The sequence below is a fragment of the Aquarana catesbeiana genome, linkage group LG09 (assembly GCF_042186555.1).
Source record: "Aquarana catesbeiana isolate 2022-GZ linkage group LG09, ASM4218655v1, whole genome shotgun sequence".
Lineage (NCBI taxonomy): Eukaryota > Metazoa > Chordata > Amphibia > Anura > Ranidae > Aquarana > Aquarana catesbeiana.
The window spans coordinates 53,861,952-53,877,052 of record NC_133332.1 but is presented as its reverse complement, the minus strand read 5'-3'; the positions used below and the strand labels follow the sequence as shown (position 1 = coordinate 53,877,052).

At 44.9% G+C, this 15,101-nt stretch overlaps 1 protein-coding gene across 1 annotated transcript in view; it reads right to left on the bottom strand.

Annotated features, from left to right (window-relative positions):
• LOC141107639 (G-protein coupled receptor 4-like) overlaps positions 1 to 15,101 on the bottom strand; it is a 120,470-nt gene that overhangs the window by 11,290 nt on the left and 94,079 nt on the right. The gene's annotated exons all lie outside the window — the stretch shown is intronic.

Sequence of the window (15,101 nt, the reverse complement as noted above, 5' to 3'; positions counted from 1 at the left end):
CAGTGGTGCACGCTCGTGCCCGTGGGTCGGGCAGATTCGATGTCTGCCAGCGACCCGCGATCACCTACTACAGAAGCAGAATGGGGATTTGCCTTGGTAAACAAGGCGGATCCCCATTCTGACAGATGACATGACAGATCTACTATTCCCAGTCATCGGGAACAGTGATCTCTGTCATGTCTCTGCCAGCCCATCCCCCCTACAGAACACGCTGAGGGAACACACTTAACCCCTTCCCTGCCAGTGTCTTTTTCTTAAGGTGAATGATAAAGTATAAAGTCAACTCTTCCACTGTAGGGTAAACCATATACAAGTACCACAGGTTTCAAATTGATAATTTGTCCATTGGCTAACCCAGCAAATTCAGACCTACAGCTGACCATTTGTTGCTAAAAGAAGTCCTCAAGAACCACAGAATTCAATTACAGGATCCGCAGGTAACTCTTGTAACAGGTGATGGCAAAATACAAATATCTACAACCAGAAAGAGATTGCATAGACTAACCCTACACAAAAGGTGTGCCTGGAAAAAAGCCTTTGCTGTCCAAGAAGAATATTAGATCGATATTATAGTTTGCTATCGAAGTTATGGAACAATGCACTGTGGGCTGATGAACCAAAGATAGAGTTATTTGGTCACAGTAACAGTAGAGATCTTTAGCATAAACAGAAGGCAGAATTTCTGGAGAAGAACTTCAAACCAACTGTGAAGTACGGTGGTGGAAATGTTATGGTTTGGTGTTCTTGCTTTAGATTTAGAACCTGGTTATCTTGCAGACATTGAGTCAAATGTGATTTTTGCATCGTGTCAAAGTGTGCTTGATGGCCATCGGTCTAAAACCTTAAGTTGAACCAGAAATGGGTCTTTCACCATGATAAAAATATGAAGCACACTAGCATCAAGGAATGGATCAAAAAGAAGAAACAGAAGGTTAAAAAGTTTTATAAGAAATAGGATTTGGCTTTAGATATACTTTAAGTCAGGATTGGGTTAACACAAATTAGCACAATGGCGGCATTTCAGAGTTTTGCGATAGCTAAAATTCCTAATGGCATTGTGCTCACTTACATGAACAAGTGATGCTCACTCAGTAAATCGCCATTGAGGTAATCTGATGTAATTTTTGGGGCCTTTTTCCTCATATTTATTCCAAGTGCTGAATTTATCAAGCTTGTCTGAGGGTTCAGAAAAAAGGGGGGCGGACAGCTGAACTTATACTCGGCAGAGTTCAGGAAGGAGAGTTCCGAGAACCGATTAGAGGGAAGGGAAGCTCACAGGAAGAGAACTGAGGATGTCAATCAGGTGGAGCTCCCTCCCCTGTCACCTTTTTTCTCTTGGTGTCAGGAAAACTTGCCAGAAGCGATTCATAAAGAAATGAAGCAGCATACAGAGATGCCACTTTGTGAGTGCTCTGGATTGAGACAAGTACACACTAGAGAGATATGCTTTGCTCATAATTTCATGTCTGAAGTTTACAACCACTTTAACCACTTCCCGCCCGGCCTATAGCAGAATGACGGCCGGGAAGTGGTTCAGTTATCCTGACTGGGCATCATATGACATCCAGCAGGATAACATGCCTCTGACAGAGGCTTCTTACCACGTGATCAGCTGTGACCAATCACAGCTGATCATCGCATGAACCAGGAAGTGCCAGTAAACGGCATTCCTCGGTTCGCGCTGACAGGGAGAGCAGATCGGTGGCTCTCCCTGTCAGAGGGTGGGTCTGTGCTGATTATCAGCACAGCCCCATCAGATGTACTACCACAGCTGCCAGTCTGTGCCCATAAGCTGCCAGTCAGTGCCCCATAAAAAAACAGTGCCCAGATCAGTGCCCACCACAGTGCCAATTAGTGCCCACCACATTGCCAGACAGTGCCCATCACAGTGCCCAGCAGTAAAGCCTGTCAGTACCCCATCAGTACCTCATCATCAGTGCTGCCCACCAGTGCCACCTATCAGTGCCAATGCTGCCTGTCAGTGCCCATCACAGCCGAATGTCAGTGCCCATTGGTGCCACTTATTAATTCTGCATATCAGTGCTGCCTATTGGTGCCCATCGGTGCTGCATATCAGTGCCGCCTATCAGTACCCATCAATTCTACATATCAGTGCCACCTCATCAGTGCCCATCAGTGAAGGAGAAAACTAAATTTTATAACCGGAACAAAAGAAAAAAACTTTTTTTTTTTCAAAAATTTCAGGTCTTTTTTAGTTTGTTTAGCAAAAAAATAAAAACCGCAGAGGTGATCAAATACCACCAAAAGAAAGCTCTATTTGTGGGAACAAAATGATAAAAATGTTGTATGGGTAAAGTGTTGCATGACCGCGCAATTGTAATTCAAAATGCGACAGCGCCGAAAGCTGAAAATTGTCCTGGGCAGGAAGGGGCGAAAGTGCCTGGTATTGAAGTGGTTAAAGAGGAAGTAAACCTTTATGGGTGTTACTTCCTCTTTGTTTCCCTGCAAAGGTAAAGCATAATGGGCTACTATGCATCGCATAGTAGCCCATTATGTGTCACTTACCTGACACAGGAGCCTGCGATGTCACCGCTGTCCCCTCTGCTACGGAGCGTCCATCTTCTTTCCGGGTATCGTGGCTCTGGCGCTGTGATTGGCCGGAGCCACGATGACGTCACTCCCGCACATGCGCACGGGAGCCGACACTAACGGCATATCGCCATTAGCAGCGGCATGCTCAGTGCGCCTGCACATGCGCCGTAGACAGCGGTGCCTGTCCTTTTGCAAATATCTCCTAAACCGTGTAGGTTTAGGAGATATTTCCTGGACCTACAGGTAAACCTTAATCTAGGCTTACCTGTAGGTCAAAGTGGTCTGTAAGGGTTTACAACCACTTTAAAGAGGGTTGGTATCAGGTCAATGGAGACCCAATCCAGCCCCATCCCCGCCAGAGATTTGCAGGAACAAATCACTTGTAATGCTGATCTATTCCTTCTAGATTGTAAGCTCTAATGAGCAGGGCCCTCTGATCCCTCCTGTATTGATTTGTACTGTCTGCGCTCATGTTGTAAAGCGCTGTGCAAACTGTTGGCGCTATATAAATCCTGTATAATAATAATAATTCCTGGATACACTCAGCCAACAACAGATCACTGTAGCAGGATGACTATCCTTTAAATGTTCTCCCAAGTCTTATATTTACCTGTCCTCACTAATCTGAGTCTCATAGTCTGGTTCTGCTTCTTCCATACATGTTAAAATATAAACTATTAATTCCTATGGAAAGGTGTCCATCATTGAGAGGAATAATAATCTGGCTGATTTAGTCAATATTCTGTCACAAAAGCACTAAGTATTGTTCAGCTTAAATACACAAAACCTATAACTAAACAAATGGAAAATTGATTTCAGCCTACAGCCACACCAACCCCCCACTAGGATTCATCTATCCAAATACTGGGATGATGTTACACAAGAGGATTTCTCAGCAATCTGCTCTCACATTAGATTCAGTTTTATTGTATTTCCCTTAGCTAGGCCTGTTCCTTCATTCTATAGAAAGGAAAACACTATTAGCTAATTGATGACTTTACTAACTAGCAGTTACACAGGAAACACAGAGCAAGGAAGTAGTTGTGTTATAACATATGGGTGTAAATAGGACCAAAATTTGGCCAGTTCAGCAGGGACCGACCAAATTTTGATCCATCTACGGTTGTTCCTTCTCCAGAGGGGTTGATCTAATGATTGGCTTCTCTTGAATGGGACTGTTGGAAATTTTTCACTCTCAGCCAATCAGCTGCAGCACTGATCAGAGTATTTTGACAGCGGAATCGTTCTGCTGTCAGAATACAATAATGCATTGGGGAGGATTCCTACAAATGCATGCGGAAGCTGCAAGGCCTCTTCACGGCCCCTGTGTATTGCTTGCAGTCCTAACACTACAACGTTTATGAGCGTCTCCACAGTGAGAGCACATGCATTCTAATGGATAGATGAGGGGCATGTGGGCCTGGAGGTAGCCCAGTCCTCAAAGGCACAGGGGGCACATTGGATACCCAGCACATAGCACAATGGCAGCAAAGAGGTGTCCAATGTGCCCCCTGTGCCTTTGAGGACTGGGCTACCTCCAGGCCCACCTGCCCCTTATCTATCCATTAGAATGCACGTGCTCCCACTGTGGAGACACTCATAAATTTAGTAGTGTTAGGACTGCAAGCAATACACAGGGTGCCATGAAGAGGTCTTGCAGCTCACGCATGCATTTGCAAATGTTTGCCAACTAAACCCCTGTTTTTACACATACTGTTGGACAAGTTAATTTGGTTGGTAAGCAGACTGATTGGCGAGCTGAGCTGGGAATTTTCTCCGGTTTTGTCTTTCAGGATTCCTACATCAACCTCCATTGTGTGGATGGAAGAATCTGTTTTTTTTTCAACATCTGGCAATACATAAAACAATCCATATATATGGGCAGCCCCTCCCTCCTGCTGAGTGCCCCCACAGCAAACAGCTTGCTATGAAGCAGCCACTACTCCATGTGTCCATTCAAACGTGGAGCCGCAGCTCGGCCTCGCCCCCTCTTTCTCCTCATTGGCTCACAGATTTTGATTGTCTCAGCCAATCAGGAGGGAGAGTCCTGGACAGCCGAGGCACTCGTGCACATCGCTGGATCGAGAGGGTGCTCATATAAGTATTAGGGGGGCTGCTGCGCACAGAAGGTTTTTTTTATCTTAGTGCATACAATCCATTAAGATAAAAAACCTTCTGCCTTTAGAACCACTTTAAGATTAGAGGCCGAGGGAGGGACAGGCTTTAGGGATAGGATCCTGCTGCTGAACACATCAAGAGAATAATGGTTTCTTGGTTGCCTCTGGCTGTAATTCAATGATCCAGAGTTTGTAGTCAGCCAATATAAGTCAGAATATTTGTTGCAAGAGAGTGATTCATCAGGAGGCATGATCGGATGTGAACCAGACAGGACGTGTTTCATTAGAGCTCCACAGTTCTCCTGCAAATAGATCAATTTTTAAGAGCTTTCCTGCATGATATCCAGTACCAGAGGTACCGGGTTCTGCCGCTGTACTCCGGGACATGAGAAAAGGGGCTTCCAAGCCAGGGCATCAGGCACAGAAATGTCAGCGCCAGACTTGCTCCACATGCGGCCCGGAGGTAGGCCCCGCCATCTTGCCTTCTCCTCACACAGGAAAGAGCGCCAAAAAGCAGACCAAGAGGATGGCACAGGCGGTGGCTATGCAGAATCCGGATCCTGGAGTCTCCCTGTCTGCCTCTCAGGAGCAGGAATACCCACAGGATGCCATTACTCGACCCATTCTGGAGGTGATCGATGCAAGTAAGGCTGCGGTGATGGTAAGCATAGACCATCTGGCCCCTGAGTGCACACTGATAAGACATGACTTGGACAAAATCCGGGGTAGGGTCACAGTAGCTGAGGACAGGATTTCTGAGGTAGATGAAGCTTCTCATTCTCAAGGCAATCAACTATCTGAGTTGCAAGAAATGGTGAAATTGCTGCAAAACAGGGCTGATGACGCAGAAGACAGGCAGAGAAGGAACAACGTGAGAGCGGTGGGGTTGCCTGAGGGGGCAGAAGGGGCTAAACCGACCACATTTGCAGAACAATTCTTCAAACAGCTCCTCGTACTGGGGGAACTCCCCTCCTGACCCCACTTATGTGGTTGAACGGGCTCACAGAGTCCCCATGGGCAGACATCCACCAGGAGAATTCCCCAGGCCTTTCTTGGTCAGTTTCCTGAACTACAGGGACCAGGACATGATTTTCGCAAAATCCAGGAAGCACCAGGAGCTGCGCTTTGAAAATGCCCATGTGATGTTGTTCCCCGATTCCTCTGCAGAAACCCAGAAAAGGAGCCGCTCATTCAACGATATCCAGAAAAGATTGAGAGTCAAGGATATACAACACAGCATGTTATATCCCAGCAGGCTGCGAGTACAGCACAGTGGAGTGGTAACATTTTTTGACAACCAAATAGCTGCCTGTGAATGGCTGGACAGGATCCCATGAAGCTTGCCTGGGCTCTGATAAGTATTGCCTTTCTACCTTCTTGCACCTGTTGTGCCTTTATCCAGGTCCTCAAGAGAGTCCTGTTGGAGATAAATTTGAATCTCCCTTAATTACATGTCCACTGTATGAATCTACATGTTATACCTGCTCAACGTCAATAGATGGCGCCAGATGATCAGGACTCCTACTACTGCCCTTTGTTCTCTTTTTTTATGTTACAACATGCAGTTGTTTCCTAGTCCTGTTGTAAATGGAGCCTTCTGGTACACACAGGAAAACTACTTGATCTGTCGAAAATTTGAACGTCGGTCGAACTTCCAAGCAATTTTTGATAGCTATGTTTGGGACTAAAGCTACATACCAGACTGTGTTTTTCTTTTTTTTTTCCATTTCTTTTTTTGGTTCTGGTATAATGGCAGGGGGGGTTTTGTTTCAGTATCCATTTTAGTCAGTAAGGCTGTTCCATGCACTATCCACCAGGTGTTCTCAGATCCGGGGGGACGCTATGTGGCACTGGTCTTAGATATTTGCTATTATAAGCTGCTGTTGGTGAATATTTACTTACCTCCCCCATTTACTGTGCAATTGTTATATGACTTGTTTGTTAAGCTGGCTCCTCATGCCCATCTCCCATTGCTGCTGATGGTGGACTTCAATACCACTTTGGATGCATTGGACTTCTCCAATCCGGGTAGAATGGGGTCTGTGGAGCTTCTATCCCGGGCCTCGGTGACTGGGCTAATGGAACTATGGCGTTATAAAAATCCCACCGATAGGTGCTACTCGCATCAGTCACAGTCTCATCACTCATCGGCCAGGATAGACCTGGCGTTTGGCAACCCAGTCTTGCTGCCATTTCTGCAAGGGGTTGAATATTTAGAGGGGGGCATATCAGACCATAATCCGCTTTCCCTCTCCTTAGCATTTCCAGCTGGGAGAGGGTCACCAAGCTGGAAACTCTCTTCTGGTTTGTTACAGAACGATGGTGTGTCCTCTCATGTGTTGGACTCGATCACAACATACTGGGAGGCCAACGATGAGTCGGCAGACCCTGTCATTGTATGGGACACATTTAAGGCAGTAGCCAGAGGGGAATAGTTATCTGCTAATAAAATGTTGCGGATGGAGCAGAATGCTGAGATTCAGTTACTGCAGGAAAAAGAAAAGGAATGTGTGGAGAGCATTGCTAGTAACCCATCAGACTCCTCCTACTCTGCCCTACTGAAGGCCAGGCGTCTGCTCTCCCTACATTTCAATAACTTGGCACATACGGAGGCTGGTCACAGAGCTAATTCTCTTTTTGTGGAGGGTGATAAAAATGGTAAAGTGTTAGCTATGTTGGTGGCTGACTATAGCCAAATTGCGAATATTCCTGTCATCAGACTTAGGAATGGTGACCTGGCTAATGACCCTTCTGGTATCATGGATAAATTTAGGGAATTTTTTTCCAATCTATATGCACCCACTCCGAAATATGATCAGAATGCCCTGACTGCACTGTTGGAGGGTCTTGATACTCCCAAGTTTGTCGACTCAGACCAACTGGCTCTGGATGCCAAGATCACTACCAAAGAGGTAGTTTCAGCCATCTTTGCCTTTCCACCCCACAAAACTCCCGGGTCAGACGGGTTTCCAGCTGACTTTTATAAGAAATATGTGGACCAGTTGGCCCACAGACTTACTGCACTTTTAGATTACTGCTTACAACAGAGGCGCCCTGACTCAATGCTTGAGGCATACATGAGTCTCTTATTGAAACCGGGTAAGGATCCCCTTGAATGCTCTTCCTACAGGCCTAAAGCCCTACTAAATATTGACCTGAAAAACAAAAGTGTTGGCTAATAGACTTGCTGGGGCTATTTGAAAAATATTGATCAGACGGCCTTTATGCCTGGCGAGTCTACTTACACGAACTTGCAAAGACTTTTTACGCACATGCAATTACCTAACCTTGACTCCCCTACTAGAATCATAGTTTCTATCGATATTGAAAAGGCTTTTGATTCTATAGACTGGCAATATATGCCCACAGTTCTGGAGAAAACGGGCTTCAGCCCAGTCTTCAGAACATGGATTTCACTTCTCTATAGCAACCCCAAGGTGGCGACACGGTTGGGCATCCAATATGTCCCCTTTCTTTTCGGTGGGTAGAGGCACCAGGCAGGGTTGCCCACTGTCGCCCTATTTGCTCTCATGATGGAGCCATTGGCGATTGCTCTAAGATTGTGACCGAAGGTTGGGGCGATCAGAGTGGGCACCATTGATGAATGCCTGGCGCTCTATGCCGATGATTTGTTGCTGTTCCTGCGAGACTCGAGAGAGTCGCTGACATCGGCTTTGCAGATTATGAACAACTTCACTACTTTCTCAGGTTTGAGGGTTAACCGGAACAAATCATCTATCCTGCCACTGGATTCAGGTGCAAAAGAGGCGGCAGACCCCAATCTGCCATTGAAATGGGCGTCCATAATTACATATTTAGGAGTTAAAGTCACAGCAAATACTGCCGACTATCTGCCCCCTCAATTTGACACCCTTATTGACTCTCTTTAAACAGAAGGCCCAAGCGTGGAAAAACTTCCATTACTCATATGGATACCCAAATCATTCTGGAAAGCATCACCAGGAGAGTGTGTCTCCTGGGATTAGTGGAAGAGGTGGTCCCATCTCGGGCTCACAGAACTCTGATCAATAACCTACTGTTTTATGGTAGGAAGGCCATATTACTACACTGGAAGAAACCGGAGGCCCCATCCTTGCCCTTTTAAAAGGGGTGGTCAATTCGATGATGCGATATTATCGTCGACATAACCTTAACGACAGGTTCTCCGGCCGACAGAACCGTCACTTTCGGTTGGACTGCAACACAGTGCCAACCCTGCGCTGCCCTGTCACTTCTGCATAGGCCCTCACACAGCCTGGCAGCCAGATGCCCCCGGGATAGGCCCAATCTCCAGCCTAACAGCCCGGGGCGTACGACACCTCCACCTAGACAGTGGCCTGGGTGGTACAGAACATGTATCGCCTGACCTCACCTGAATATATAGATTCTCCCAGGAGGCCAAGGGATTAAAAAAAAAACCCTGCCCATTGGCTGAGATACTCCATATACCCATAACCTGACATTGGGTTGCCCTTCTCATATCTAGTACCACCAAGTTCCCAGCCACCTAGTGGTAGAAGAGAAAAGTGCAACAAGGCCAAACTTAGGGAGAAATCAATAGATCTCTATCAATTAACTGCAGTAGCTACTAACCCCCAGGGCACTACATCCACAAAAAAAGTTTCTGTACATATATGAATGTGGCAACGTTGATGTTATTAACCAGTCTCTACATTTTAAGCAATTTACAGGAAGATTAACTGGGCACCCTAGACCAGCGATTCAGAGAGTATTCCTTAAGGGCAGTGGTTCTCAACCCTCTCCTCAGGTACCCCCAACAGGCCATGTTTTGGGAATTTCTCTTAGATAAAATAGCGGTCCAAAATACCAAGCCATTGACTCTGATTTAAAGCACCTGTGCAAGATAAAGGAAAACCTGCAAACATGGCCTGTTAGGGGTACTTGAGTACAGGGTTGAGAACCACTGCCTTGGGGGGGGGGGATCAGGAAGGCATTTTTCCCTCTTGGAGCCAATTTGACCAAGGTTTTTTTTTGCCTTCCTCTAGACCAGGAGTGTCAAACTCAATTTCATTGTGGGCCGCATCAGCATTATGATTGCCCTCAAAAGGGCCGGTTGTATATGTAAGATTAGATGTCCAGCGCATTCCCCTCCCCTTACATTAGATGTCAAGAGCCACCCCACCATCAGAAGATGAGTCCCCCACTCTCCCTTACATCAGTGTACCCCTCTTTACTTATGCTGCTGCTGGGAAGAAGCTGGATGCATTGTTTGAAAGCAGAAAGTAATGGCGTGTACACACGAGCGGACTTTACGGCAGACTTTGCCTGGCGGACTTTTCAACGTACTTTACGACGGACTTTCTGAATGAACGGACTTACCTACACACAATCCACCAAAGTCCGTTGAATTTGTACGTGATGACGTACAACCGGACTAAAACAAGGAAGTTCATAGCCAGTAGCCAATAGCTGCCATAGCGTGGCTTTTTGTCCGTCGAACTAGCATACAGACGAGCGGACTTTTCGACCGGACTCGATTTCGACGGATTGATTTAAAACATGTTTCAAATCTAAGTCCGTCCAACTTTTGAGCAAACAAAGTCCGCTGGAGCCCACACACGATCGAATTGTCCGACGAAATCCAGTACGCCAGACCAAGTCTGCCATAAAGTCCGCTCGTGTGTATGCGGCATAAGGGTCTGGAGGAGGACCAGAGGAGAGCTGGAGCTCTCCTGCAGCTGCAGGAGAGGTGCGAGGGCCACATGAAATGGCTTGGAGGGCTGGATTCGGCCCGCGGGCCTTGTGTTTGACACCTGTGCTCTAGACCATCTGAAGGTTTAGGGTTCTGATAAGACATTACCTCTGAGGAGTGAGAGGGCAAAAACAAATGATCTCTGATAGTCTAAGAAGCCCAATAATTATTTCCTTCTATAAATTTAACTCTATTTTATTAGGAAATCAATGTCATGATAGATGACAGCAGGGTGGGGAAACTTACCCCATATTTCACTACTATAATACCCTTGGGCCAGGGCAATGAATCAGGCCCCAACACACCCTGCAGTATGGGAGCCGCCCCCCAGCAGTAAATGCACTGCTGGTGGTCGGCAAGTGGTTAAAAGAGAAGTATGGGAATCATTTTTATTTTAGAATCAGACTAGGTGGGTGTATGGATGTAGCAGTGGTCCAATGCTGCATCTGTCCCCCACTGGCTCTAAGACTGAGAACCGTGCAAACACCGCTGATCGCTCAGTTCTCAGGAGCTCCCCGAGCAGAGAGCTGTAGACTATCAGTGAGCAGCTCTCTGCTCTGCCCCCTCCTCTCTCGGTGGAGCGTTGGGTTGTGGAGGGGGGGCGGCCGGCTTAGGCTCTCAGTGGCTCACTGAAAAGCTGAGCAAGATGCCGGTCCAGCCATGTGGGCGGATCCCGATCATATGGTCACAATCTTTCCTGAGCCTGGACCGGCTCTGTGATGTCAGTGGCTTCAGCCCACTGTCTGCTGAAAACAGGTCACAGGAGTGGAGAATGGACTGCACTCCTGTGATCCACAGGAGAAGTACAGCCAAGGTAGCTTTTTGCTGTATCTCTCCTTTAAGCTGATCCCAGTAATCTGTACCTTCTTAATAGCAGCCATCTCCATTAGCAACCAAGTCTTTCCAGTAGCAGCAGCAGTAGACTTGATGTAAAAGTATCTTGATGCTTTCCCAGGCTCTCCACAAGTTCCTCACCCAGGACCTCATGTGGCAGAGTGACCTCTGGTACTTCATCACAGACAACATCAGCTCCCCCCCTGCCCTCAGACAGGCTCCCAGATCACAGAGCTCCAAGCATCAGGACTCAATAGAAAGGCAAGCTACTTCTGCTCCAGGCACATGTACAGTCCTCAGGCCTAATGACTTAACTGCTTCTCACACACCCACCCCAGGCCAGAGCCTGAGTGGAAGGGAGAGATCACTTGGCCCTCCCCAAATATTTATACTGTTCCCCAGCATGCACCAGTTGTCATAAACCTACTAGTTGGCTAGGGGCAAGTATGAATATTCATAAGTCAGTTTTACTATAGATTCTCATTTACAAAACTAGAGGCTCCGGTAACACTTACTAGCAGAAGGAAGAAACCACAGCTTTAGTGAGTTCAGAGAAAATCCAAATGAACAAGTAGGCTATAAATCAGCTAGGTTGTCTACCACCCAGCAGAACTAAATTTGACCAGTAGCCACCGTTTAGGACAGAGTGGCTACCTAACAAAAAAGAAAAAAGGATCAGCGTGCGCACGTTAAAAAAAAAGAATCCCTCGCCACTTCTGACAGTTTCCTGTGCCCTTATAATGGTGAAGGAGGCTTAGTTAACTCCCCAGAATGTGTCATTAAATAGAAAATTATAATTAAATAATTAAGATTATTGCATTATAAAAAAGTAACTCTATTCCACCCAACTATATATATATATATATATATTTTTTTTTTTTTCCTGAAAAGTTAACCTAATAAAAAAAATGTAAAGTCTCAATCCAGTTTTGATCCTGTAACCTTAAAGTGTTACTAAACCCAGGACCCTGCATTCACAATATCTGATCTCCCACAGTACATAGAACATGGAAATGCAAATATTTAAAAAAAATATAAACTGCTAAATACCTTTTCTCATCAGCAGTATATAGCAGTCTTGTGACTTCTATCAGTATCTGGTTAAAGCTTGTAGGAGTTTTCATACTGCACTGGCTGACCTATCAGGATGCAGGACCCCTGTCCCTCTGTCTGAACAGTGCTGATTGGCCCTGTACTGATCACATGCACTCTCCCAAGAAAAAGAAAAAAAACTTTCTAGCAATACACACCAAACTGAGCATGTGCAGCGTGACTCCAGTAGCTCGGTCTTATCCAGACATGTTTTGGGGACAGTGGAAGATGGGGAGGAACAGAGAAGACAGATCAAACAGCCTTTTTACACAATGCAGAAGATTAACCACTTAGGTTCCACGGGGAATATAACAAGCATGCTTTACTGCATATACAGACCGATTTTACTGTTGTGGGTTTAGTAACTAAGTAAATCAGGGAGGATCACTAACCATTACAGTAGAACAGGTAGGTGTTGGACCAGCACTTACCCTACTGCAGTAGATATAAGCCCCATATGACATATGTGGCTCTGAGCACTGTGTATCAAACAACTGTCACGTCCTAATAAAATACGCAACCAATCAGTGAAGGGGAAAGAGCTTGTGCATATAATGCGCACACACTAGGGCTGCAATGCTTATTTTTATAATCCATTAGTTGGCCGATTATTGTTTTGACTAATAGATTAATCGGATAAAAACCTAAAAGTTTGGTGTATAGTTAGTAAGTAAAGTTTAAAAAAAAAACTCAATTTAATGTTGAATATCTATTTGCAGTGGTAAACCTAAATAAGCATCTATATGGTTAGGGAACAAAATAGCTAATCCACTCCGAGAATAACAAACTGAAGAGATATACTTTAAATACTATTAGGCCTCTTGCACACTGCAGCGTGAAAAAGCTCAGTACAGCTTTTTTTTTTTTTTATGGAGCTAAAATACAGCCCATTAATTGTAATCTAAATATAAACAGGTAAATATCATGATAAATTAAAAATAAGTGTATACAATTAAATAAATTAGTGTAAATGACAAAAAAATCCACAAGGTGAAAAAAATAATTACACTGACTTAATAGATATGAGAACAAAAGTCCAAAATTCAAATATTCCAAAAGTGCCCATGCAAAAACGTCCACACTTGTAAAGGCAATCTATTTGGTGTCATGACCCATCCTCCATCACCCAAATAAATATGAATCCACCGCCAATCATATGACCTGCTTACCAGCTCCTATTGACTCCTTGTTATAAGGGGTCAATGTGCGCCTGTGGCTTAATACCCAGCCGGGGCCTTTTCCATGTCTCAGCACTGCTCCACACTTTTGGCGTCACCCATCAATGGTTATGGAATGTGGTACCGAAAACAAGACCAGCATTTCTCCACACTTCCGTTGTCACCCGTCAATGAATATGGAAGGGGGTACCGAAAACAAGACCAAGAGGCTTCTGTATAGCATAAAATCCTTTTGGAGGTTTTATTATAAAATCCGTATGCTCACAGCATATTAAAAAGCTTAAAATAACGCCTAAAGTCTGGTGTGTCGGCCGTACACACCAAAAACAGCCTGTCCGTGCCCCAGGACGACGTTGGTTGTGATGAAATGCGTAGGGCGGAAGCGACGTGCTGACGTCAGCACTCCCAAGTCCAGATGGTCGGGGCTGTTTTTGGTGTGTACGGCCGACACACCAGACTTTAGGCGTTATTTTAAGCTTTTTAATATGCTGTGAGCATACGGATTTTATAATAAAACCTCCAAAAGGATTTTATGCTATACAGAGCCTCTTGGTCTTGTTTTTGGTACCCCCTTCCATATTCATTGACGGGTGACACCGGAAGTGTGGAGAAATGCTGAGAAGTGGAAAAGGCCCCGGTTTGGTATAGATGTCACAGGCGCACATTGACCCCCTATATCAACAAGGGGTCAATAGGAGCTGGTAAGCAGTTCATATTATTGGCGGTGGATTCACATTAATTTGGGTGATGGAGGATGGATCATGACACCAAGTAGATTGCCTTTACAAGTGTGGACTTTTTTTGCACGTGCACTTTTGGAATATTTGAATTTTGGACTTTTGTTCTCAGATCTATTAAGTGAAATTCATTTTTTCACTTTGTGGATTTTTTTGTCATTTACACCAATTTCTTTAATTGTATACACTTGTTTTTAATTTTGCGTGATATTTACCTGTTTATAATATTGTTTGTGTTGTGTTGCACATAGTTATTGCTGCTTTCTTGTTTATTAGATGTTCCATTAGCGCAGTTTTTACATATATATATATATATATATATATATATATAGGATTATAATAAAATATAATGCATGACAGACTCCCTTGTCATAGGCAGGTAGCTTGATACAAGCCATAAAGAAACAACATTTTTCCTTCGAAGATTTACGTTTTAAGACCGTTTGATTTTCTAATCATTAGTGGGGTCAGATCGACGTTAGATTTCGACCACAGTGATGGGAAAATTCAAAGGAGCAGAATAGGAAACATTTCTCGATCTAATCAATTTTCAGACAGTGTATGTGGTTTTTCTTCAGAAATGACCTTCATCTTAAAAAAATTTAATGTTAAAAGTGAGTTAAATTTTCGAATGACATGCGTCCCTTCATCAAGATGGTTTTGCACAGATTAGCCCTGATTCTCCTCTTCTGGGGTCCCCCACTGGCACTTCTGACTGTTCCTGCCTTCAGAGTGCCCCAATAGTGCAAGCTGCAAAGTATAGTATAGAATGCTCCTATAGCAAAGTAAAAACGACTTCTGCCTTTAGAATAACATAAATCACTTCCTTCTCCTGCCCAGGACTACATGTCCCATGAGGCATTGCTCCTCACACACA